A 25097-nucleotide genomic window follows, 5' to 3' on the forward strand; every position below is an offset into this window, starting at 1 on the left:
CACGTAGGCCGGCTCAAGCATAGGTTAGATTATAAACCTTAAAGTTAAGTGTTTTCAGTTTTGTAATAAAGCTCAACAGAAGCACATAGTGCTGCTTATAAAAAACGCATTGTTTTATTTTTTATGTTATATATTGGTTGTTTTATCTGACAACGATTTTAAATTTTTTTTTTTTTTATGATTCGTTGATTTGCATTTTAGATGACTATATGTGCTTATGACTACCTCATCCACATATGCATATATCCCCATAAGACATACATATACGCGAACCTTTTCGGATTATCACCAAACACCGGAGACTGCGCTATCGTACTGCCGGAAAATGGCATTGAAAATTAACAAAGAGCAAAAGTTAAAAGTCAAAATTGGTATGAAAAAAAATAAAAAAATCTTCTGCATTGCAACAATCAGTATTGCCGCCAGTACTTAAGACCACCAATAAGCAACCAGCTACGATAATAACCGTGACAGACTTACGCTTTTATAGCACAAAAGCGGAAAACCTAACGCTACAAATGGTCATGGCCATCTGTAAAGCGACTAATAACAAACAACAAAACCGAAACAACTACAACTGAAAGCCCGAAAATTGTCGCTAAGGACAAAACCAACTGTTTACATATTTCACATAGTCCGAGCGTGTAAGTATGTGCCGAGCATGAGCGCAGTTCAATGAGTGCACTGCAACTAACGGTGCGCATGCATGCATTCTATAAAACCGTGTGCTTGACTGCCCATTTGCCACCACTTGCTATAGTGGTAGCATTGGTTGTGCGCTGTCCATGCCAGGCATATTCACATCACATTAATAATTGGCAGTAAAACTATGCCGTCTGCAATTCACACACATACACACAACCAGAGGCACCCGGGCGGCCAACAACAAGGCAGCAACAAAAGCAAGTTGTAAGTGAGCTATGTTGCGGCATTGTTGCCATGGCTGGCCATGGTTGGCAAAGCGGCCAACGACATGGCCCATGAGGCAGCGGCGTTGTAACCGAAAAATGTTTACTTCCCGTTTGCCGCAAAAAATCACTAATGGCGCATGCAAACATACACGAACACCAGGCACATATGTGTGAGTGTGTGTTTTTTTTGGTTGTCATGTCTGATGTACACACATGTTTCCAGCACACACACACACACGTGCGACATGTGCGCCTGCAGGCAACCAAAGTGTGTGGCATGTGAATTTGAAAAGCTTAGATAACAAATATCGTGGAAAACACAAGCAACAACAACAACAAAAGCAGCGACTAACATAAAATACACGAACTTTTAGTTCACAGCTAATACGGGTGTAGCTGTCTCTGTTGAAGCAAACTAAAAATAATAGCAATCATACTTTTTATGCAGCGTTATTATGCATATTGTACAAGTAGCCAGTTCAACCGAAAATTTCGGCACCCCAAAGTATGTATATATATACAGCGGTTTATGTGCGTTTGTGAAATGGCATTGTGTAATTGTGGGCGGTCGGCAGGTTTTAGAGCGCCGCATAGCCGCCACACGCTCGTGTTGTGCGCCGTTACGAGTGCGGTGAATGTGTTTAATGGGCCGTTTCGTACATTCCAAAATCGCTACATTAAAATTTGCACAATGTATTGCATGCGCAATACTGCCCGGGCACTTCCAAATTTATGTATATACATTGAACGCATAAATATTGCGAAACCGTTGGGAATGCGGGCAGAAATGTCAATGTCAGCAAAACAGCGGAAATTAGTTAGTCAAAAAAACAAGCAAGCAAACGTTAGCTAGCTAAAGGGAGATACATTTCGAGTTTTAACAACTTTTTTTTTTATGGAAAAACACAGAAACTTCAAATTTAATGGGGAATAATTATTATCACTCAAAAGAACTTTTTTGAAGATTCGTTCAATTTCCGATGACTCACTCGAGCATTTCGACTGATAACTGGCGAATGACACGCGTGATGTTTTTCACCCAGACCTGAACCGCAGTGGAAATGTACGCCAAAATTTTAGACTTTACATATCCTCACAGGAAAAACTCCAACATTGTGATATCACACGGTCTTGGTGGCCAATCGAAGGGTCCAAAATATGAAACTCACCGAAGTGTTCTTTCAATAAATCCATTGATTGCTGCGATGTTTGGGAATTCAAATCGTCTTACCGTCTTGTTGATGTGGCCGAGTTCACGAACTTCAATTTCAGACATCAAATAGTCGTTTATTAAGGCGCGATAACGGTCGCCATTGACGGTTACGTTCTCAATAGCATTTTTGCTTCTTTACATACTCATTGTAACAGAAATCGGCCTAATCGCTGAACAAAATTTGGCTCGAGAACGTCGGATTTTCTTGGAACTTTTCAAGAGCCGATACAGCGAAACGATGTTGCTTCGAAAAGTCGAGCGGCTTCAGTTATTGCTCAAGCTGTACGCTTTCAGTTTAAAATCTCGATGTAAACTGCGCTAAGTCATTCCATGCGCCAGTTCGAGTTTCTGCGAACGGCAAGGGATCAACTCTCCATGAATTTGCTGAAGCTGGTCTTGTGATAGTGTATGTGCTGGCTAGAAACAGGAATTTGCAAAAGGGAGAGAGAGAACTAGTAGCTGGGAACTATTTTTCAAAAGCAGTCAAGAACTTCGATTATCTCGGCGCTACTGTCAACATGAATAATGATGCCTGCCTTGAAATTCAGGAACAAACCACTTGCGAATCGCTGCTTTTACGGGGAAGAGATGGCAAAAAGTAAAAAGCTTTCGCTTGGATTATTGGAAAGGAAAGTGTTTTGAATGGTTATTAGATCTTTACAAGATACCAAATTCAGCCAGGTTTTTCTCTACCTGATCTTCGAACGAAGTAGACATCTTCCTCTTCCTCTGCTTTAAGATTTCACCGGCGGGTACTAAATCGAAAACAAATTGACATTATCTGGCTAGCTTGGTCATGTTGTAGGATGAATTATAATGCTACAGCGGAAAATGTTTATGATTCGATAATCGGTGGTTAAAGACGTAGAGGTAGATTGAGTAGGTGAAGAAATGAAGAAGTTTGGTGTACGAGGCTTAAAAAGACAGATGGCGTAACAGAGGTGTTTGAAAAGTATTATTACCTCAAAGCGAAGCCCAATGAGGTTGATAAGGTTTATTAAAGCAAAAAAGTAGAACTACTTTAATCCATTCATTCAACAAGGTACTTACTTAGTTCAAAGTTGTATATATTTTTCATTAGTTGAAGTATAGTTTTTAATTAAAGATAAGAAACTAGAGTTTACTATGATTTGAACCATTTTTTCTTTAAGTAAAATTTTGTTTCGAAGTAATAGGTTAGTTTTGAATGATTCTGGAACACATAAGCTAGGCAAAAATTTATCGAGTCTAAAGATCTACTTTAGCATCAGACCTTTAAGACAAAACATTGGGATTAGTATTGGATGAAAGGTTCTAAGGCTTTAGTTGAAACCATAGAGAATAGAGTGCTATATTTTTCTCCATTTTTATCTATGTGCCCTGAAATCTAGATACTGCATAGAATTTGGCAGCGTTAAACCCAAAAAAAAAGTTTTAAATTGAAATTTTCTCCTATTTGAACCTATAGCTTCAAGCCTTAAGTATCTCAACGGATAACATGTGTTTACGGCTTTCAAACAAGTTTTTTTTTATTGTTTTATTAAATTTTACATCACCTCTAGAATATTGTCCTGAATTTTCAAGTTGATCCGAGTAATAGTTTCAACGAAATATATTTGAGAACTTGTGCGCTCGAGGCTAGGTTAAGTGCGCCGTCTTTAAACGCGTTTTTCTCGAAACTGTGGTTTTGAAATTCGTTGGCAAGATTTCTCAAGACCTCTCAACCAATCTTGGTGAAATTTTATCCAGTGCTTTGAAATAAAAGTCTTAAAAACTTGGACGAAGGAATTTTTTCAATTACAACTATTTGAAAAAACAAATTCATTGATTTTTTTCCGAGGGGTCGCCGGAAATGGCCCCGTAATGGCCGGGTTTAAATTTTTTTTTTTTTTTTTTAATTTTAACATTTCTTTGATAATAATGTATGTTTTTTATTATTTATATGAGAAAAAAGTTGTTGAAAAAAACCTGTTTTACTTTAAGATACATATTATACGATTTTAGATATCAAACCTAGTATGAAAAAGTTAAATTAATAAATCACTTACTGCGGTAATACAAATGTATGTATGTACATACAAAATTTGTATCGATTGTAACTCCAAGTCTCTCTCTAAACGAAATTCAATAAAAGTGATTACATAAACAACTTCATTTGATTGCGCTTCATGCAAAAATAATGAAAAGACATGAGGGTACTTTAGAAAGTATGCAGAAGAATGCCTTCGATGGCATATTAATGAGCTTATAAACAAAAGCTATGCCGGGCTGTCGGCACGCTGCTTAACGTGCTAAGCAGTCTTAAGGGCCACATGAATTTTTCCTAAAAATATACTCGGATAAAAGGATAATAGAAAAATGTAATGGGCTGCTGATAAAGGGATTTACTAAGCTTGAGACTTAAAGAAAATCGAGACACAAATAGGAGCGTGTGAGTGTTGACTTTCATGTAGAAAAAAATTGAAACAAATTTAGTGGCAAAGCAGGTGCTTCCTTGGCTGCTCAGCAGACGCGCCTACAACCATATAATGTATGTATGTATGTATGTAAATGTTTATATGTATTTCTGCTTAAGTGACTATTATAAGCTATAATATGCTTTTTATGTATGCATTGTATGTGGAAGCGTTGCTTGAAAGATACGGCTGTGCTTGCAACACTACGCGTAATTGATAGAGCGATCTGCTGAATACTTTATAATTTCTGTGCAACAAGAAGCAAAATCAAAATACAAGCATTTGTAGATAAGTACATATGTACGTATATACGTATATGTGTGTATATATGTGTATATTATGTATGTATGTCTATATATAAGTGCTAAAGCTGCCCGTAGCTGCGACTGCCTCAATTATCCTGCCGTGTGAAACACCTGCGCTACCGTGCAACACAAAACCAAAACGACAGCGCCGCCTAAGATGAAGCAATTTAACATAAGCTTTGTGGAAAAATGATTATCCATTACTGCGCATCAAAAAAGATGATTTCTCACACAGAAGCGATGCTAGAAATATCTTTTTCGTGCTATGAATACATACGTACATATGTATGTATGTGGATATGAGCTTGTGTAGGGTGCTATTACTTAGCTTAGAGGCTGGGAAAAGGTTTATATAATGACGATGGCTAAAGCAAAACTGCAAGCAAGCCATCTACGCATATACATACATATATAATGCACTTACTGTATTTATATGTATATGTAACAGTATATGTATATACGTATGTATGCATCTATATATATTTGCAACGTTCACTCAGGCTGCTATGCGGCTTGCACCAGCATTTGCATATGCAAAACGCTCCGCTTGCCAACAGCAGCCACCACAGTCTCGTCTCCCCCCACCACACCGCAACTTTCTTCGCTTCTGCACTCACACGCTCATTAACATTCTTCGTTGCCGCTTTGTGTGCGCGTGTGTGCCAAGCATCGTCAAACAAAATGTCGCAATGCGTCACAACGCCGCTTGGTGCACCTCCCACAGCAGATAAAAGCAGTGGCAGCTGTGTCTAATGCGCCACTTCGGCTGGTATGCGATAAAGACAATGCCTTGCTACGAACGGCTTATGTGTGTGCTTTGGAGAAAAGAAAGCAGCAGCAACTCACATTGCAATAAAATGAGATGGCCAACTGGGAAATTATTTGTACAAAATCCACGCAGCGACATAAACATACAGACATATATGGGAATATTTGCACCACAGTATATGCAAGAAGTGTTGCGCCAACTGTTACCAATGCAACAATTTATATGCAAAATCAGACAGACATAAACATACATACACATGCATACATATATGTATGTATATATTATGCATTTTCATATTTCTTGCTCATATGTATTATATAAACATGTCTACCGTTATGCCTCAGTTTCGCTATCTAAACAGCGCCATACAGTTGTGTTCATGAAAAGAGTAGCGCAGAGATTTATATTTAAAGATCTTTCCTAACACAAACGGACTTGTCAAGTCAACAAGTTGCTCTAGTTACCACTGTTCATTAAAATGTTACTGCTTACCGGAGTCGATAACCCAAAAAATTATTAGATAGTTGCTATAGGTAAGCATATGTAAGGGATTTCGTAATTTTGTGCGATTTGCGATTTCCATTCACAAAAACGTGCTGGTATTGATCATCACGGGAGAAGTACGGTCCAATAACGCCGCCGGCTCATAATCCACACCAAACCGTAATTTTTTCGGGATGCAATGGTGACTCGTGGAGTAGGTGTGGATTGCTGCCTGACCAATAACGTTTATTTTCTTATTGACAAAGCCATTCAACTAGAAGTAAGCCTCATCGTTGAAGATGATTTTTCAATGAAAGTCCGAATCATTTTCAAGCTGTTGCTCAGCCCAATACACGAACATACGACGATTCTGGTGATAGTAGTCGTAGATATTAGTAGCACAACAAATCCATCATTTAGAACACAACTTTAGCCTGTGGTCACAGAGGAATGAGCTTAAATTCCTATGAAGCGTTGTATGGATCTAATAGAGTCTATGCCACGTCAGAGAATGGTTCAAAGAATATTAATTAATCGAAAACTTTTAGTACTAGACAATTTTTCTTTTTTTTTTTCCTTTAAAAAATAGGCACTACTAATTTCGTGCACACAGCTGTACATATATCTATGCGGCGACAATAAAGCGTGAGTGAGGATGCGTGAACGTTTTACTGGCAGCTGATTGTGCCGTCGCTCACGTTCATATGCTGGTGTGTGTGTGGTTTGTGCAATGCGATGACATCAAATGGTGTGAAACAAAGCTCTTCTCGAAGCGCCGAAGACGTGTGCTGCATTCGTTGCTGGTAGCGTGTTGAAAATATAGCACAACGCTGTCATTTGATTGCGAAACGCTGTCTTTTTTTTATTTTCCGCTGATAGCAGTGGGTGACATGCAATATTTCGTAAATATGAGCTTGTGAAGCTTTCTCGGCCAGTTGTTTGATTTATATAATCTAGCATTTCATTTATTATATTTAATGGCTGCATTTCTCTTTAAGCGCTTGAACTTTTTAAATGCTTGAATTTTTTATTTATTATTCTTTGTAGCTTTTCTCATTAAAGTTGATGTTTTGAAACCGAACTGGAGAATTTTGACTCTAATTAGATAGAATTTTGGGATATTTTTCCTACTGCTTTAGATCAGTTTGAAATCATTGTCTCATAATTGTTTTGAGGGGTTCACTTTATTACGAACACAAGTATATGAGTGCCACCTAAGCCATCAATGAAATTCAGCACAACAATGGTTCGCTCGCTTTCGTTCTGGAAATTTGGATGTGAAAGATGCACGTCGCTCTCGTAGACCTATCGTTGAAAAAGTCGAAGAAATTATGAAAATTGTTGACCAGGACCGTCACATACGCTGCCTTGACATCGATAAGGAACACATAACATTCATTATCAAACGGTTTAACCATTTAAAAAAGGTTGGCTACAAAAAGCATCCCGATATTTGGGTACCATATAAATTGTTCGTGTAAAATTTAATGGACCGAATTAACATCCGGGATTCATTGCTGAAACGCAGTGAAATCGAACCATTTCCGAAGCGAGTGGTAACAGGAGACGAAAAGTGAACCCAATACGACAATGATGTGCGAAAAAGATCACGGTGCAAGCGCGATGAAGCTCAACAAATGAGCGCAAAGACAAGATTAAAGCCTTGAAAGATTATGCTGAGTGTTTGGTGGGATTGGAAAGGAATGATCCACTATGAGCTGGTCCAGCCTGGGCGAATGATTCATTCTACATTTTAATACACAATTAATTTACATTAATTGAGGAGATTGAAGCAAGCAATCGAAAAAAACGATCAGAACTGATCAATAGAAAGGGCGTCATCTGCCAACAGCGCAAGACTACACCAAACACATATTTGATGACTCGGAAAAAATTGAGAGAGCCCTGAACTTGCACCATCGGACTACTATTTGTTTCGGTCAATACAGAACTCCCGTAATGAAGGAAAGTTAGCTTCAAGAGAAACGCTACTTATCGCACTTTTTCGCAGAGAAACCAGAAAAGTTTTACACTGATGGAATAATACTCGTAACTCTAGCTTAAAATTGGCAAAAAGTGGTCTACCAAAATAATACATATTTGGTTTATTAAATTCCATTATAAATATAAAAGCAAATAAGTTGAGATTTCATTTAAAATACGAAAAGACTTTTCGACTACTCAATATGTACAGACAGCTTTGCTTTTTAGTAACCACACTTATAATATTCGAAACTATAAAAATATCTTTGCAAGAAACATGAATTAGCTCTTAAAACAAAGCTTGTTGTTTTTCTATGTTGGCTAAAACTTATTTTATATGTAACGAAATTTAATAGTGATTGAGTGAATTATAAGCGAAGAAAATAAAAATGAGAAGGGCAAAAAGCGAAACGCCAAATGCGAAAAGCGAAAAGCAATTAAAAATAGTAAAGCAACAACACAACTGTCAAACAAAAGCAAAAATCGTAAAAACTCGGCGACCAGGCGTTTTGTCACCGACACAAAGTACCAACGAAGCGGTGACAGCTTAAAAAACACTGTCGGCAACAGCAATGAAAACCTCAGCAACATCGACAGACGAAGCAGGAAACAAGGAGAAAACAATTAAAAATACAAATAAACATCGAATAGAAAGAAAAGTAATGAAAAAGTTGCAAATAGAAAGAGAAACAAATAAATTGTTGCCAAAGGCAAAACGTAAATAATGCTGTGAGTTGCAACGAGTGCAGTATTTGTTGTTGCAATTATTTCTTATTACGCACCAGCGGCAATGCAATCATTCAGCACTAATAATTGTCGGTCCATTTGCATTGCATTATTTGTCATTGAGACTGAGTCCTTTTCCAAGCGTTTATTTGCTTACAACGCGCCTTTTCTTTTATTTGTGCTGTTGACGATATGTTGCCAGTGCAAATGTTCGCGAAACATTGTTGCAATCCCCCGGTGGCTGCACAAATCAGGCGATATGTCTTGTGGTGGCGAGTGTCAGCCGCACAGAATAACAAACAAATGCAACGAATGTGTGTGTGTGTGTGCGTATCAAGTGAGAGACGAGACAATATGACGGCAGAGTGAAATATGCAGAACAAGCCAGTGCTGGCAATAACAAGAAACGTCAGTATGGTTGCAAACGACATGTCCAGTTTTGTTGCGCAACAATGTCACACGACGAGAATTGGCGTTTCTATTTCTGCTGGCGAAAGAACGGCTTGTCAGTCTCGAATTAGTTTGGACACATTTCAAGCGGAGTGTGATGTTTAGACATTTGGGAGATGGACGTGTACAAAACTAATTAGTGAAGCTGTATTGAATTAAGCAAATTAAGCATGAAGTGTGCCGACGAGTGTGTGTGCAACTGAATGTCTTTACAAGTCGACCACTTTCAACTGTCAGTCAATTAACAGAGTTGGTAGGTGCCAAAAAAAAGGCGAGAATCTTATTAGGAAATAGGAACTCTTCAGTGATTTAATTGTTGCAGAGAACAAAACTTGCTTTAGGTAACGTCAGAGTATTCGAAATGCCTTTGAGAATAAGCGGCAAATGTGGATGAGCCTTTTGTGCCTGCTTCCTCAAAAGCATTGTCCATTATTCTCACTAACTGCCTAGACAACTTTTTGAATTTTTTGGCTTTGCAAAATCTTTTCATAACATAGAGACAGCAGATTAATCAGTTTCTTCTATCTTCATCTTCAAAACTATGGCTATATCTTTTTCGAATACTTTTCCTTCTCCATAAATATTGCCCAGCTTGAGTTGGCGTGATCTATTGTTCAGACTTTCGTAAATGGCAGCCTTTTAAATTGCCAGACCACTACACTATATTTGTAGCATAGGTCTTTGCTGTTAGGACTAATGCAGGCAACTCCGGAGTTAGAAGCTATTGGACAACAAAGCAGAGATATTGGATGAGATTGTCAAAAGTGGTGTACCGCTGTCAATCGAAAACGTCATCAGAATTGATAAATCCCTGCATTTTCTATATGACATTCTGGACAGGAACGCGGCAAGGAAAATCTAAATGCTAAGAATCTATCTATAAGCAAAACTGCAAAAGAAATGAGTAATGAAACTCCAGCAAAGGCACAGAAACTGTCTATGCATGATTCATTAGCCTACCAGACTATTTTTACCTAACCCACTCTAAATATTTACCTATGGCAGTGATTCCATAAATTTCGTTACCAATTTTCTATTCCTAAAAACTTTCCAATTCTACTAACCTCAAAAAAAAATGTATCGATATTAAATTGATGTTGATAAGTCACTTGGAAGCATCGCTTCGTGAGATTTTTATAGCAAAAGTTTGGATCAGCAGAAGGTTCGAAGTTATGACAGTCAATTGCTGCCCTCTTTCACTACCAGACCCATTAGCTTCGCTTCCCCATACAGTCTGGAGAAAGTAGAACTAATGCCAGCAGCTGACACTCTTATACAAGATTGTACCTTCTCTTAATCTAAATCAATTAGCTAGCTGCTAATTGGACTGGTAAAATGAGTCTAAAAAGCGTTGAAATAATTTCTATTAAACTGTACCGCTAAGTTGCAAAATACATGGGCATGTGTGCAGTAAATCATTCTTATTACAAATCAGAAAACTTTTAAGAAATTAGCACAGACGAAAGTTTTACTTACCTTTCTAATTCATTTTTCCGTCTTAGCTTAACTTTCGTTTGACTTTTGGCGCAGCTTTACTTTTGTAATCAAAGACGAAATTAAAGTGAAATTGGCATGCAGAAGGAAACTTTGTTGGCACTCTTTTCGTTGGTGGGAAAGTGTAAATAGCAAGTCCGTGTTGACAGTTGGTTTCGGCAAAAGGTGTCAATATCGCAGACACCGAAAGTTGTAAATAAATAATAGCTTAATGCGGATGGGCTTAATTAGTAATCTATGGTTGGGGCTTTAGAAAAGAGGGTAGAAATGGCATAGACCGTATGAAATAACTATCTAAGTCGATTAAAAATAAATCCTTTTTTTCGCATTAGATTGAAGGTTTTGTTAAATGGATTCGATTTACGTCAAATATTATCCGTTTTTTCGATTAGCTTTTTGCTCTTTCAAAAATAGTTTATTAAATAATAGAATTCCTATTGGCAAAGAAACCAAGACACTCGATATCCAAAAGTTCTGCTTTAACTAGCAAACCCACACAAAATAGACATTAACTGATAGTAATCACTTGTTGGCAGATTCAGGTTATAAGGTGTATGCATGAGAACCTCCAAACCAAGCTTCTGAAGTTTCTGGTTGGTCATTATCGCTGTGTCTGGCTTATCGTTGTTGTTATGAAACACAATTTCTTTCCTATTCGCCAAAGCTGGATACTTCTGGGCGATTACTTTCTTCAGAGAGTCCAACCGTTGACAGTACTAATGCGAATTATGAGTTTGACCTCCGCAACGGCAGCTAAAAGTAGATTATTCCTTGGCAATGCCACCAAACACTGTCCTTACTGTCAATCCTGTGAAATAATTTCGAGAAATGGTACCAAGTTGACAGTCTTTGAGTACATAAAAATCCGAGTTCTTTCCGATCGCTTAGATCAGACTGCCGTGGAAATGGCTTCCGTGATGGTCGGGCTCGTCGATTTACATTAGTTTATTGATATTTGCGAAAATTGGTCTTTCCGAGCGTGGAGACATCCAAACTACGCCGGTAAAGTAGAAGATCACATCCAAATTACCGCAACAAAACCAAAAAAGTGCATGATTTTATTTTCAAACATTACTGAGACAATTAATCAAAAAACTGTATGAGAAGATTTTTTCGTATGAAATCTTATATTTGCAATTGCGATTATACAATGTGAGTTACAGAGAGACTTAAGCCAACGATTTGGGTAATAATGAATTCTCTTTACTCGACCTCATAGTAAGAGCACTTTATATTAATAACAGTTTATAAGAGTGAGTGATTTATAAGAGCAAATATATAGTATGTACAGATATAACTCATAATAATGCAGGAAAAGTTGGGAAAAACTTAAAATTTGTATCTTCTACATACATATATAAGTATATATATATTTATATGCGCGCACGAAACATTTTTTCTTCACCACTTTAACTAAGTGCCACTAAAACAGCATAACTTTGCAATCAGCCATTTAACTTTTACTACCAATTTTTTACCGATTAGACCACCATATCGGCGATTGCTTCGAAGTGCAAGCATAAATTGGTCAGCCGACATGAATTTGCACTAGTAAATTCTTTTCGTTTATCGGAAAGTGTAATCTGGGCGCGCATCCAAGCGATGAAAAGCAAAAGAGCAAACATTTCACTGCAAACACACCCATGCATACACATACACATGCGTCAAGTTGGTGTCTAACAAAGGCGCTGGCAACAAAGTAAATGGAACACGTAAGGAAGAGCTAAGTGCGGGTGTAACTGAACATTTTATACTTTTGCAACTTACAAGCATTAAAGACAAAAACCTTCAAGTACATAAGGCTTGCTGGTTAGATGGGGTCTAGGACGAATTTGCAACGTTATAAGAAAAATACACTCTCTCAATTTTATTAAGATAAATTGCATATTGCCCGTTATGCGCAGTACAAATTCTCCCTATTATCTTTGATTTTGTTATATGGAGCTAAGGGAAGTTTTGATCCAATTCAACCTATTTTTGACAAACAGGAATACTAATATCAGGAAATAATTATTTCGGAGCCGCATTGACCGATATTTTCGGTAAACAGTCAAGAGGTACTTAGGCAACATATTCCGTACGCAGGGGCCTGAACAGTTTAGGTTCGATTTAGTCATAAGGTGGAATACACTAAAGGCATTATTAGTGCAAGTTTGTATCCTATATATTAAGTCATTCTTAAGTTTGTATTCTAGAAAGTTTCAAATGGAGTTTAAAATTGTGCTATATGAGAAGTAGGCGCGGTTGTGGTCCTATTTCGATCATTTTCTCACTGTGTTTTCAGCTAAAAGTACGCGATGTCACGCGCATTATCCAAATTGGATCCAGGATCCATTAAACGCCTCTTGTACCATCTTGGAAGTAAAATTTAATGTCTCTGGTATATTTCGTTATTCATTCATCGCGATTTTAGAAATTTTAGCAGTACCGTTATATGGGGGGAGAATGGGGTTATGGTCCGATTTCATCGATTTTCAGACTGTCGCAGGAGTTCTTATAAAATTTTTGTCCGAAGAAGTTGGTTATTGTATCTTGAGTAGTTGAAGAGATATCTACATTAAACTACTTAAACTGCGGGGCCACGCTCACTTCTTCAAAATCTTTTGCCCGCAGATACCTCTTGCCACTGCGACCCCCTGTGCCAAATGGAGAATAATATCGTGATGTAGTGCTTAGTCATGGTACTTAATACATTTTCGGTTAATGGCGATTTGTAGGCGTAGAAGTAGTTGGATTACGTCCACTCATGAACTCGTACTTTTTTACCAAGTAACTCGGATAACAAGCTTTATCGAGATTACTACTTAAGTTACAGCTGTCACGGACATCCTGATCGTTTATATAACCCTATATATCGCTTAGTGCAACCGTTAGATGAGCAAAACGATTAAACTCTATAGCAATATGTTGGTGGAGTATAAAAATTGGCGCTTGCCAGCTGAACAGCTGCTGACATGGATGCCAATAAAAAGGCAATCGCGCAACACGCTTCGACAGATAACTAAACATTTTTCCAAATACATATGTATATATATGTATTTATTTATGTATATAGGTATATTTATATGTATATGCTCCGAAAACAGTCTATGCGTCCATAATACGAAATGGCTGCCGGACTATGAAAGTGCATTCGCATTTGAGAGCAGATACCAAGCAGATTAGGCAGTCAGTTGAGCCACCACCCGCAAAACCATCACTGGCAGCCGATGTGAAATATGAACGAAATAAAGCGGGGAAGCAATCAAATTACAAGAAAATCTCATATAAAACCAAGTATCACTTAGCTAAATAAATAACGTGCAGAAAAACAGCTGATGCCGAGCGGCGGTCATTGATATGTAATGCTGTAAGTGCACGCATACACCGGTTTATGTGTTGTGTGTGTGTGTGTGAGAGTGTGCTTTTCGTGGCCGACACGCCGCTTGGCTCAAATTTTGGATTGACCGCCAGCAAACGTGTTGTGAGCAGAAATTGCAATGGTCAAAAAGTAAACAAGCAGCAGCAGCAAGCTGTTAGTAGTAGGCATTTGATGGCGATGTTGTTGTTGTTCCAGACAGTTTTATTGTTGCTATTGCCATTAGTGCACAATATGCTTTTGTTTGCTACGAACAACACGCTGTCTCCACGCGCACGCTCACTCTCTGGTCAACGCCGCTGCTGCTGCGGCCTCTGCTGCTGCTCCGCCGCATGTTTGCCTGTTTGTTTTGCTCGCTATTCGCCCGGCGGCCAACTCGTTTGCCTGCCTGATGGCTGTTGGCTGGTGATGCAATTCTGTTGGCTGCCCATAGATGGCAAAAGCAACAATGTGCAATAACAGCAACAAATTTTTATGTGTTAGCTGTTGTTTTGCTGTTGCTGTTATTGCAGTTTGTAATGCAATGCGTGACTAGGCGCACACACTTGGCACACAAAGCGAGTGCGTGCGTACATACAAACATTTGCAGTTGCTAGCGCTGCGAGCATGTAACATAATTACCGATCTATGTTTTAGCATTTACATGCATTACCTTATTTATGCATGTCATGTGACCTATTTTTTGCTGCAACCTTGTTTAATTTAAATTGCGTACTTTGAAGTTTCTTTCAGTTGTTTAGCAAATTTTTTGGTTAGAAATGGTTTGAGCATTGCAACATCGTTGCACCAATGTTAATGCATAATTTTTTATGCAACAGTTTTATGTTACCGAAATTTAGTAACAACAGTTTGTACGGCAATTTCGAAAATAGCCAATTAGATTATTTTCTCGTTCAAATGTCATTTTTCGAGTTTTCAACTCGAGTTTAATAAGTTACATGGTTTTTCAACTTTTTTTCCATAGTTGTAATCGAAAATAAACGTCCTTCGCCCAAGTCTTTAAGAATTGTAACTCTAAGATATGTGTACAATTTAATAAAGATCGGTTGAGTAGTTCTCGAGAAATCTTGAAAAACGGCTTCAAAAACACAGTTAGGAGAAAGATGCGTTTAAAGACGGCGCACTTAGCCTCGAACGCGTAAGTTCTCAAGGCTGCTTCTCCGAAACAATTACTCGGGTCAACTTGAAAATTTAGGACAATATTCTGAAGGTGTTTTAGATTTTAACAAGACCATAAAAAGCGATTTTTTGAAACCCGTAAACCCATGTAACCCCCTAAGTTGATATGAATAATATGTATTTTTGGAGATACAGTCTTGAAAAGTTGCGCGATCGAGGTTTAAAAGCATTTTTCTCGGCATTGTGTTGTCGGCTTATAAGATATTGAAAAAAGTTCGTTTTCTGTTCGCCGAAACCCATATAACCCGATAACTCGTTCCATTTTATAATAATATATGATAATACAACTTCAATTTGGAAAAATGTTTGGCCAGATGTTTGAAAATTTTCTAAAATGAGTGACTTTTTCCATAGTGTTATTTATTGGCGCAATTCACCAACATATCAAACGAAATTGGAATGAATAATTGATCTAGAGCTTCTTAATTTCTTTCATTTAATAATAACTCCATAAAATACAACTTGATCTTACCACTTCTCTTCTTCTTTTTCTTTGGCACTACAACTATGGGTCTGGGATCTGGGTTGAGAACACAAAACTTCACGAGTTATCTCTATTCATTATGAGGTCCGGCAATTTGTCCATCCTAATAGCAAATATTTCGTTGTTTTCGTGCCACTCCATGAATCTCGTGTTGAAGAAGCCTTTTGCTTCAATGTCGGCGTAGACATTCTCTTTACTATTCATTACTGTAGCGGACGGCTTCAATGATCTTGCGAAGCACAGTGCTCTCCAATACTTTCTCATTTCGGGTCGTATCGTCCATATTTCTAAATACATTTTATCAAAAATGGTAAGGGAAATACTTCGATTTACGTTATTGGAAGTAAACTTCTGAAGGAGGCGTCATTAACAAACACATCGACACGCTTCATATTTTTGTGGATTTCAAAGACGCTTCTGACAGCACTGATAAGAGGTGCTTACTCGACGCTATGTTTAATAGCTTAAATAAAAATTATTAAAGTACTATTTGTGAATTGTATACACCCTTGAACATAGCACAAATTTATTGAGGCTGCTAATATCAATTACAGTCAATTCGCCTGCTTCGTAGAAGGCATGACAATCGAGATGCTTTAGCTTTAGTCTCGCGAAAACGAATCTGGAAATCGGAAGAAAGTTTCCAGGATTTTTCCCCTCATTTTCCAGTATCCAGTTAAAACATCGAAGTTTTCCTCTAGGGAGTGGTACAATATAGTATGTATATCTTGCGCTTCTATCTAAAAGAAGCTGTTTCCGAGAAGTGCCGCTTATGCTTGAAAGACAAAGATTGTAAGATCTCAAGTTGTTCGGAATATATGTAAGTTATATAAACGTAATTATAATTTTTCGACAACACAGTGGAAATACATTTTTGCGTACAAAAATAATATAAATCATCAACTAAAATGCAAAAAAACTTATCATCAAAAAAATCTAGTTTCTTATTGCTTATGATTAATTACATCATATTACATATCTAACTAAATGTAGCATAAAATACTCAGCTTCCGCTGGCAGATATAGCCAATATATCACCAACATGTAATACATACCATTACATACGTAACCATTTTATAACCGAAACTCAAATTTTGTTTCAATATGAGTGGTTTCTATTATATATGTTACTTCACTTAAAACTTATGAAAAGCGATGTTACATTATTTTACATTTTAGGCAACGAAATACATATTATATTTTAAGCAACTGGTTCCAGCACCAAAATTGACAAATGTAACTTTTATTGTTACCTTTAAGAAATTAAACACGTCCAACACACACACTATGAAATTCAAGCACCATCAAACTATGCCATTGAAAACTTGCACCAAATGAAGACAATTTCAGTCACCATGCCTACACAGCCGGGAAGAAAATTATCAAAGACAAATATTTTTCGTCGGAAATTACGCCGTCACGCCGAGCTGGTGCTTTAGTAAGCGCGAAAATCGCAAAGAATGTCTTACAAACACACTTGGAACAATGAGTGGCTAGATTACAATGAAAGTTCACTGCCCAACACACACACAAACGCACACACATACACAATTACATATTATATATACATAGAAGAACATACAACGCTGTGGCCTGGCGAAATGCGGCCGAGTTAAGTAATTAGTTTGTAAGACTTGGAATTGAAATGTGTCCGCTTGAATGAGCGCCCACTAAGTAGCTTCTTACTTATTGAGAAGAAAGTATGCATAAGTAATTAGATTTTTTTATTTTTTAATGCGGCATCTATACAAGTGCAAGGAAGTGTAGTTAAATAGAGCAGGAATTACTACACAAGCAATCCTGAAAAATAATAATTAGTTTTTTGTTTTTTATAATTTTGAATTGGTCTTGCCAAAGTTGAAAGGAGTAGTGGAAGCATGGGATGCTTTGATAGTCTGTCTATTTCACTAATTTTCTAAAGTAAGTAATACACGATGTCACGCCTGACAGAAATAACTTCGAAATCGTAGATAATTTCGTCCATTTTGTGACAGGTTGCGGCCTCATGCCGTTAGTTTGGTCCAATAGCCACGTCATCGTATCTTCTATATGAAAAGTATATCATTTAAGGGTCAAGATTATTTAAAAGAACTTTCACTGCGAGGTTTTCTGTTTCACAGTTTCTTTTTAGAAAACTGTTAAAAGATCAATTTTAAGAAAACTTTCACCACGAGCTTTTAGGTATCACAGTGAGCTTTCGTTGAAATATTATCTATTAGCTATGAGATAGCGAAGTAAGCGCAGTTATACTGAAAGCATTACTGGCGTTAGCTTAGCGACCGGCAGAATCTCCCAAGTCGGTAAAGTCGAAAATGAGTACCGAAGCTAAAACAATCCTTAAAATAAAATCCTTCTGCGAGGGAGGTCGTAGCGTTCACATGATAGTTACGAGCGTGAAGCAAGCGACTCGAGATGTTATTAAATGTTTATATTTTTATGACAGGTGCGTAGGGCAAAGTAGCATGAATCACTTTATCAACTGGAGTCACCAACTTAATAGTTTATCGCCAAAAGTGGAAAACTGCTAAGTCTAGAACTCAAACAATTATCGGCAAAAGCTGAAAACTTTTTAATCTAAAGTTCTGAAGTCCCATGAATCGGATAAAAGCATATTATGTACAGTTCGTGGGTAATATCTGCAAACTATGGTGGAACGTAGAATACATTTTGCCTACAAATTCTATTCTGAACTTACTAAATACTTAATATATACATACATATGTACATACTTGTATATATCGTCACCTAAAATTTTTATAATTTTGAAGGCGAAGGAAAAACGTTATAATAAAAACCGCTCACATTGAAACAAAATTTGAGTTTTGGATATGAAATGGTTATATTTTGGTTATCATACACTTATTTTTGGGTTATAAAATGGTTATGTATTGATTATTATACCTGTAGATTTTTTTATCTGTACTTTATTTGGTAAGTCTTGTAGTCTGTCCTCCTAATACATTATGTGAAACTTTTGAAGTGAAAAAACTGGCTGTGGACTTGATATATGCTTTTACAGAAGTGTTTTGAAGACTTACTGACTTACGACCATAATGAAAGAATTAAAAAGTTTCGCAAAATATTCGAACTAAATTTTTTTTCAAATAACGCTTAGTTTAGTAAAGTTTGTACGGCATATAGCAATGTTATAAAATCAAATTCTTAGGCATTTTTGGATTGCAGTATAAAGATATTTATGAAGCAAATATATAGCTTAAGAGATTTAGTACCGCTATTTATTTACAGATCTATTTCATAATAAGTACTTATTGTTAGCACTCACCGCACTGAATTACACAGCTATGGATACCTAATACACATTTATCTGCTGCCAAAGGTACAAAGGGAAGAACCACTTGGCGTTTGGGCAATGAATGAGCTGTTGCAGGGAGAACTTTCAAAAGCAACGATAATTGTTTATTTATGCACAGTATACAAATAATTGTTGAACTTGGTTATCAGGCTTACTATCAGTATTATTTATTCATGCATCACTTCACGCTTTTGCGGCTCCAATATTGTTTTTCACTGTTTGGAGGAAATTGACACCTAATATTTGTTGAAATCTGAAATATGGTATTATCGGAAATAAAATCTTATTTGTTTATGCTGTATTTATATTATATTTTAAATAATTAATTTTTTTCTGGAATTTATGGTTTAATTTGCACTTTCGAAAAATATTATTTGTTTTAATTTTTCTTATAACTTTTTTTTTTGTTTTGTTTGTTAAAAATTTAGCACTTTCAGTTGATGTCTGGAATTTTTTTTTTTTTTTTTTGTTTTGTTTGTTAAAAATTTAACACTTTCAGTTGATGTCTGGAATTTTTTTTTTTTTTTTTTGTTTTGTTTGTTAAAAATTTAACACTTTCAGTTGATGTCTAGAATTCATTCTGTATTTATATTTTATAAATTAGTTTATTTTTTGAAATTTTTTGTTTAATTTTTAATTTTCCAAAATTAATATTTATTTTGTACTTTTTTTTAATTTTTGTTAATTTTTTATACTGTTTATTTGGTTTTGTTTGTCAAAAACTTAACACTTTCAGTTCAGGATTCAGTAGCTTTGTTAGTGTTGTTGTTGTGCTCTGTTTAATAAATTATACCAGTTAATAGAATATTAAGTGTTATGGTCACCATATCTTAAAATTTCTAATGAAGTTAATGCCACTTAACCTAATATTCTATATACAAGTAGAGCCAACAAATCTTGTTGCCACAAATGCACACTTGCAGCACTATTTTTTTGTTTTGTTTAGCTTTGTTATCTTTTTTTTTATACTGTTTTATGCCATTTTTTTAATTATTTTTTTTTCGCTTTTGCAATTTACAGTAAGTTGGACGCGCACTATAAACAGAGATGCAGTCAGAAAGACAAAAACACAAACGGCACACCCGACCACAGCGGTTGCAAATGCTGTGCTGCTGGCACTATTTTTGCAGCCGCCACTGATGGCCAGCGCTTGAAAGCCAGTTGCGGAAAGGCCAACAACAGCAAAGTCTAAGCAAAGAATAGACGAATGGCATCAAACCGAAGACTAAAAGCACAGATGCTGAGCCACTGCAAACGCTTAAATCTTGTCGGGCACGTCGCTGTCGTCGTCTAAGCCGAGCGTGTAGAGAGATTTACAGTGACACACACACATACAAGCTGAGAAATGCATTAGTATTTTTGTTAGTTTTATTTATCACGCCGTTAGTGTAATGCTAAAACAGTTACAACAATAATTAAAGCGGATTTTGTGGGCGCCAAACGCCAGCATACATAGCTCACCGAGCGCACTACGATACACTTAATTTCACCGCACCCCCAAATGAGCGCATCAGCGCTTAGCGCATTTCACTAAAATTCGTTGCTGGCGCACGCTTTTGTTTTTGTTATTTTTTCAATGCTTTTCACTACTGATTTTCCACTTGCACTCTTTTTTCTTCTCTTTGCAAATTTTGTTTAAATTAACGCCCGTTTTAGTTACATAATACTAGTAATTATTCTAATTATTTCAATTTTTTTTCCATTACGCGTTTTTTACTTTTTTTTTTTTTTTGAGGTTTTTGTATTCAAATTAACCATCTGTTGTTAACCGTTCATTAGAGGTGGCCCGGTGCGCATCACCCACGACCATTTGTCCAAGAGCTCGTATTGTATACTAAACTTGCTAAGCATTCAGCAGCTAGCACTGGTAATTGGCCAAAATGTATGCTACCAACCAAATTGTATGAGTGTTCGTTTTCAAGCTCGTACGCGGTAACGGCCGTTTCAGCTGTTGCTTGCGAACAAGTTCGCCGTAGGTTCGTTTTGGGGTTGTAATGTTGTGTTTTGTTGCGACTGGAAGGCTCGTGAGTACAGTGGCGCAAACTGGAAGTATGTGTTATGGACACAGCGTCAATAGAGCGAATGAATAGCTTTCAAGTAAACATAGACCCCTCACAAGTGATAAAGTTTTCTTACCAGAACTACATTTTTATCTCTCAGTTTCTATGGTTAGTATATGCTATAGTTGTCCCATCTCGATAATTTGTTTGAAGATTATGACGTTATCATACACAAAATTAATACGGATCGGACAGTTTGTATGACAGCAATATGCTATTGAAGTTTGATTGTTCACCTACAATTAAAACAGTATAAAAATGGTTTGCCTTGAAGACGATCAACGTGAAGGACGTTCAAAAATTCGCATCAACACCAGAAATCATAGCCAAAATACAAGATATGGTTTTGGAAGATCATCGATCTCATCTCATTAAGTAGTGTGAGCTATAAAATAAGTGAAATTTTGTATTTTAGAAAGCTGTGTGCGTAATGGGTTCCGCATTCGTTAATCGTGGAGCAAAAACACATTCGCTTGTGACTTTCAGCAACATTTGGAGAATTTTAAAAAGGATAAAGTGAGTTTTGGGCATCGATTCATCACTATGGATGAGAATTGGGTCTATTACCATGATCGTGAATCAAAACAAGAGGCTAAAGATTGGTGTGAATCTGGTTGTTCCGACTCGAAACGAGTTCGTGTTCGCATGAAAGTTTTGGCAAGAGATTTTTTGGATGCGAAAGAAATTTTGTTTGTGGATTACATGCAAACTGGTGATATTTTTTCTGAATACATTTACGATATATCGTCTATATAACCTCCAGAGAAAATCGACATTTAAATTAACCTCTCAGGAGCATACAGACATTCGCCCTAGCTATGAAGGCAAGATTTTCACGTTCTCGTTTTCAAAACTATTTTCAATTTCATTCATAACTTTCTAGCAGCTTTTAATATCTCTGATTACTCTAACCTCAATCAGTAATTTACAAATATTAGTATTTCCAATTATCCGCACATCTGCTACATATTTACAGTTGAAATTAGTAAACCCGAAATCGAAAAATTCGCACAAGTATTTCCAGTCCCCAGATATGAGGGAAACAGTCAAATAGCAACAAATTGGCGCCTTCAAACAAAAACCACCATCAAACCGAAACAAACGACGCCCGTAGAAAACAACAAAAGCAACACGCAACCAAGCTCTACTACTTACACATACGCATACTGCTGCAGATGAGCTTCAAACCGAAGAGTCACTGTTTACCAGCCGCTGCTTGGGGAACCGTCGTGAATGAATGCAACAGGCAGAATAGAATTGCCTAATGGCCCACATTTGAGTGTACAGCTGCTGCTGCTACAACAACAAAAACGCGAATTCTAAACAACAAATGTATGAGAATATTTGTTGTATTGACTTTTTTGGGGCGCTCTGGTTTGCTGGAATGGATTTGTGCGGTGGGGATAAGTTTGCGCCAACCGCATACATGTTGCAAGCATCACAGTGGTGGCCAACAAAAACCGCCAGTGTTGTCGTCACAATGAGTCAGAGTGCGGACGAGCTTATACGGCAGCTAGTTGGTTGTGAGTAGTCGCTTAATACCAAACAAGCGTTTAAAATTAAATATAAACCGACTTCTAACAACCATAAAATGCGCACTACTGAACGGTAGTAAAAAAGTATTATAGTATGTGTAGGACAAGCTTTTATCGCGCTTAGAGCGTGTAATGCAAATTAGAAGCGTGAAGACTACGCCAACTGAAGACTTACTTTAATATGCTGCGTGATCTTGGACATTGTAAAAAATATTTAGTAGAAGCGAGTAGCTTGCAAATTATAGCTATGTACAATTGTATATGTATTAGGGTGGGTAAAAAAATTATTAGGGTATATGTAAAAAAATTATAATGACTGATTGTGAATAATAAAAAAATATTTAGTAGAAGCCAGTAGCTTGCAAAGTATAGCTAAATATAAGACTATTATGCATTAAGATGGTAGAAAGTACCACATACAGACTTTAGTATCAGCTGGAGATGATTAAGTGCTGTTTTGGAAGAATTTTAAGAGGGATGAAGATTAGCTATATCGCAACCCTAACATCGATATAACTATTCTCGAATACAACACATATCCTACTACGGAAACTCGATTTTACTATAATCATAGCTAACAGGTATAAACATTTATGCCAATTAGTGAGAATTCAAGTAATTTGGTCTTGGACCTACGTGCCAATCACTCATTTCTTAAAAAAAAATTTACAAAAAGTTATATGGATCGCCCTAATAAGTAATTTAAAAATGGCAAAGTATTTGAAAAAGCCTAAGCTTCCTACAGCCTTCCTCCATGTAACTAACTGACATTGCCTAACAGCTGCAAGTTGTGTGAATTAGTCACACTTCCAAACTCTTTGATTGACAATCTGGTAGCACTGCGGCTACTGGATGTTAATTAACACGCTGACATTTGAAGAACAACCATGAAAAACTGATTCAAAAGTGGTAACTAGTGAGGACGAGCAAATCGAACTTAATGGTTGCGAGTGAGTTACTCAGGCATACATACCTAGAATGTACATACGTACATATCCACACAGAAAACAAGAATTACAAATTTAATAATTAAATTATGGGGACGTGTCTTATCATCACACGCTTTCCGAAGAAAATTAGAATTTTAGCGGATTTCTTTTCAGAAATACTAATGTCATAAAATTAAAAAAATATTAGAAAATTTAGGAGCAGTTAAATTTAAAAAGGTAGTAAAAAAGTTGTGGATAAAGTACTAAATTTATATTAAATAATAAAAAAAAGTATGCCATAGAGGAGCAAACCAGCAGTAGACATTTAAGGAAAATGGTTCAATAGATGCTAATAGAAAAAATGTAGTAGAAGTTGGAGCGAAAAGTTAATAGAGGTTCCAGGTAGTTGAATTCATATTCAAAATAGTATAAGTTATAGGAAAAAGTAGAAAAAGTTAAAAAGGAAAATGTAGTAGGAACTTGTTGTTAAAAGCTGGTTTATTTAAAGGGTATTAGAAGCGAAAAAATAGCAGAAATTTCAGAACATAAGTAGTAGAAAATGTAGGGGGAGTTGAAAAGGTAGTAGAAATCTAAAGAAATATTCTTGTGGTATAGATAAAGTAGCAAAATTCGTATCATTATTTTCATAGAAAAAAGTGGTAGAAGTTAAAAAGAAAAAAGTAGTAGAAATTTTCGAAAAAAGCTATACTTTATTTAAAATGTATTAGTATCGAAAAAATAGGAGAAATTTCAGAAGAAATATGGTTGAAAACCTAGAGAGAGTGGAAATAGTGTAGAAAAATTATTAGAAACTCTGAAAAAGGTAGTAGAAAATGTAGTATAAATTATAAAACAGGTAGTAGAATTAAAAATAATATTAATTCCGAAAAAAATAGTAGAATTAAAATAATATTAATTCTGAAGAAAGGTAGTTGAACCAGAAAAACGATGACAGTACAAGTAGTGAGAGCGGAAATAGTAGTTGAAAAATAAAAAAAAATTCTGAAAAAGACAGTGACAAAATTATTCAAATTCTGAAAATAGTACTAGAAAAATAATATAAATTCTAAAAGGAAAAATAACATGTTTCTGAAAACAATGTAGTAAAAATTAAATTAAATAATTTAGTAGAAAAAGTAGTAAAAGAAAAAAGTTAGTTTTTATTTAAAATGTATTAGAAGAAAAAAGTAGCAGAATTTTTAAAACAATGATAGTAGCAAAAGTAGTAAGACTAAAAAATGTAGTAGAAAAAGGAATATAAATTATGCGAAAAAATGATAGAAGTTAAGGAGGAAATTGATAAAAAGAAGTTACAGCGAAATTTGGCAGAAATTTGCAAGAAAAGGTATTAAAAGAGATATATAATCAAAAAAGGTAGTAGATATTTACAAAATTGTAGTAAAAAAATAGAATAAGATATATTGGAAAGACCAAAATAAATTCTAGAAAAAGGTACTAGAAGTTAAAAAA

At 36.2% G+C, this 25097-nt stretch overlaps 1 protein-coding gene across 2 annotated transcripts in view; it reads right to left on the reverse strand.

Moving 5' to 3' along the window:
- Positions 1–19379, reverse strand: part of LOC108967900 — a 161678-nt gene extending 142299 nt beyond the window's left edge. For both annotated transcript variants that reach the window (XM_018931572.1, XM_018931571.1), the window contains exon 1: positions 19074–19379. The gene's annotated coding sequence lies outside the window, so the exon portion shown is untranslated. The remainder of the gene's footprint in view (positions 1–19073) is intronic.
- Between the last annotated feature and the right edge of the window lie 5718 nt (positions 19380–25097).

This window comes from Bactrocera latifrons, unplaced genomic scaffold (genome assembly GCF_001853355.1).
Source record: "Bactrocera latifrons isolate USDA-ARS-PBARC rearing strain unplaced genomic scaffold, ASM185335v1 scaffold_2, whole genome shotgun sequence".
NCBI lineage: Eukaryota > Metazoa > Arthropoda > Insecta > Diptera > Tephritidae > Bactrocera > Bactrocera latifrons.